This window comes from Nothobranchius furzeri, unplaced genomic scaffold, assembly GCF_043380555.1.
Source record: "Nothobranchius furzeri strain GRZ-AD unplaced genomic scaffold, NfurGRZ-RIMD1 Scf040, whole genome shotgun sequence".
Taxonomy (NCBI): domain Eukaryota; kingdom Metazoa; phylum Chordata; class Actinopteri; order Cyprinodontiformes; family Nothobranchiidae; genus Nothobranchius; species Nothobranchius furzeri.
In genome coordinates, this window is record NW_027223057.1 from 198,171 (window position 1) to 201,464 (window position 3,294).

The window sequence follows — 3,294 nt, forward strand, 5'->3', positions numbered from 1 at the left end:
CGGCCTAGGGAGGCTGTGCCGGGCCCCCTGGAGGTCTAAAGGATGACCATGAGGTCAAAAGGATGACCAGTAGTTGTGGTTCTCGCCCCGGGACTTGGGTCAGAGTATAGCCCAAGTGGAGCACTTGTGTCGGACTAGGGAGGCTGTGCCGTGCCCCCTGGAGGTCTAAAGGATGACCAGTAGTTGTGGTTCTCGCCCCGGGACTTGGGTCAGAGTATAGCCCAAGTGGAGCACTTGTGTCGGACTAGGGAGGCTGTGCCGTGCCCCCTGGAGGTCTAAAGGATGACCAGTAGTTGTGGTTCTCGCCCCGGGACTTGGGTCATAGTATAGCCCAAGTGGAGCACTTGGGTCGGACTAGGGAGGCTGTGTCGTGCCCCCTGGAGGTCTAAAGGATGACCAGTAGTTGTGGTTCTCGCCCCGGGACTTGGGTCAGAGAATAGCCCAAGTGGGACACTTGTGTCGGACTAGGGAGGCTCTGCCGTGCCCCCTGGAGGTCTAAAGGATGACCAGTAGTTGTGGTTCTCGCCCCGGGACTTGGGTCAGAGTATAGCCCAAGTGGAGCACTTGTGTCGGACTAGGGAGGCTGTGCCGTGCCCCCTGGAGGTCTAAAGGATGACCATTAGTTGTGGTTCTCGCCCCGGGACTTGGGTCAGAGTACAGCCCAAGTGGAGCACTTGCGTCGGACTAGGGAGGCTGTGCCGGGCCCCCTGGAGGTCTAAAGGATGACCAGTAGTTGTGGTTCTCGCCCCGGGCCGTGGGTCTGAGTATGGCCCAAGTGGGACACTTGTGTCGGACTAGGGAGGCTCTGCCGTGCCCCCTTGAGGTCTAAAGGATGACCAGTAGTTGTGGTTCTCGCCCCGGGACTTGGGTCATAGTATAGCCCAAGTGGGACACTTGTGTCGGACTAGGGAGGCTCTGCCGTGCCCCCTTGAGGTCTAAAGGATGACCATGAGGTCAAAAGGATGACCAGTAGTTGTGGTTCTCGCCCCGGGACTTGGGTCAGAGTATGGCCCAAGTGGTGCACTTGTGTCGGTCTAGGGAGGCTGTGCCGGTCCCCCTGGAGGTCTAAAGGATGACCAGTAGTTGTGGTTCTCGCCCCGGGACTTGGGTCAGAGTATAGCCCAAGTGGAGCACTTGTGTCGGACTAGGGAGGCTGTGCCGGGCCCCCTGGAGGTCTAAAGGATGACCAGTAGTTGTGGTTCTCACCCCGGGTCGTGGGTCCGAGTCTGGCCCGAGTAGAGCACTTTGGTCGGCTACCGGGGGGTGTGCCGTGCCCCCTGGAGGTCTAAAGGATGACCAGTAGTTGTGGTTCTCGCCCCGGGACTTGGGTCAGAGTATAGCCCAAGTGGAGCACTTGTGTCGGCCTAGGGAGGCTGTGCCGGGCCCCCTGGAGATCTAAAGGATGACCATGAGGTCAAAAGGATGACCAGTAGTTGTGGTTCTCGCCCCGGGACTTGGGTCAGAGTATAGCCCAAGTGGAGCACTTGTGTCGGCCTAGGGAGGCTGTGCCGGGCCCCCTGGAGGTCTAAAGGATGACCAGTAGTTGTGGTTCTCGCACCGGGACTTGGGTCAGAGTACAGCCCAAGTGGAGCACTTGTGTCGGTCTAGGGAGGCTGTGCCGGGCCCCCTGGAGGTCTAAAGGATGACCATGAGGTCAAAAGGATGACCAGTAGTTGTGGTTCTCGCCCCGGGACTTGGGTCAGAGTATAGCCCAAGTGGAGCACTTGTGTCGGACTAGGGAGGCTGTGCCGTGCCCCCTGGAGGTCTAAAGGATGACCAGTAGTTGTGGTTCTCGCCCCGGGACTTGGGTCAGAGTATAGCCCAAGTGGAGCACTTGTGTCGGCCTAGGGAGGCTGTGCCGGGCCCCCTGGAGGTCTAAAGGATGACCATGAGGTCAAAAGGATGACCAGTAGTTGTGGTTCTCGCCCCGGGACTTGGGTCAGAGTATAGCCCAAGTGGAGCACTTGTGTCGGACTAGGGAGGCTGTGCCGTGCCCCCTGGAGGTCTAAAGGATGACCAGTAGTTGTGGTTCTCGCCCCGGGACTTGGGTCAGAGTATAGCCCAAGTGGAGCACTTGTGTCGGACTAGGGAGGCTGTGCCGTGCCCCCTGGAGGTCTAAAGGATGACCAGTAGTTGTGGTTCTCGCCCCGGGACTTGGGTCATAGTATAGCCCAAGTGGAGCACTTGGGTCGGACTAGGGAGGCTGTGTCGTGCCCCCTGGAGGTCTAAAGGATGACCAGTAGTTGTGGTTCTCGCCCCGGGACTTGGGTCAGAGAATAGCCCAAGTGGGACACTTGTGTCGGACTAGGGAGGCTCTGCCGTGCCCCCTGGAGGTCTAAAGGATGACCAGTAGTTGTGGTTCTCGCCCCGGGACTTGGGTCAGAGTATAGCCCAAGTGGAGCACTTGTGTCGGACTAGGGAGGCTGTGCCGTGCCCCCTGGAGGTCTAAAGGATGACCATTAGTTGTGGTTCTCGCCCCGGGACTTGGGTCAGAGTACAGCCCAAGTGGAGCACTTGCGTCGGACTAGGGAGGCTGTGCCGGGCCCCCTGGAGGTCTAAAGGATGACCAGTAGTTGTGGTTCTCGCCCCGGGCCGTGGGTCTGAGTATGGCCCAAGTGGGACACTTGTGTCGGACTAGGGAGGCTCTGCCGTGCCCCCTTGAGGTCTAAAGGATGACCAGTAGTTGTGGTTCTCGCCCCGGGACTTGGGTCATAGTATAGCCCAAGTGGGACACTTGTGTCGGACTAGGGAGGCTCTGCCGTGCCCCCTTGAGGTCTAAAGGATGACCATGAGGTCAAAAGGATGACCAGTAGTTGTGGTTCTCGCCCCGGGACTTGGGTCAGAGTATGGCCCAAGTGGTGCACTTGTGTCGGTCTAGGGAGGCTGTGCCGGTCCCCCTGGAGGTCTAAAGGATGACCAGTAGTTGTGGTTCTCGCCCCGGGACTTGGGTCAGAGTATAGCCCAAGTGGAGCACTTGTGTCGGACTAGGGAGGCTGTGCCGGGCCCCCTGGAGGTCTAAAGGATGACCAGTAGTTGTGGTTCTCACCCCGGGTCGTGGGTCCGAGTCTGGCCCGAGTAGAGCACTTTGGTCGGCTACCGGGGGGTGTGCCGTGCCCCCTGGAGGTCTAAAGGATGACCAGTAGTTGTGGTTCTCGCCCCGGGACTTGGGTCAGAGTATAGCCCAAGTGGAGCACTTGTGTCGGCCTAGGGAGGCTGTGCCGGGCCCCCTGGAGATCTAAAGGATGACCATGAGGTCAAAAGGATGACCAGTAGTTGTGGTTCTCGCCCCGGGAC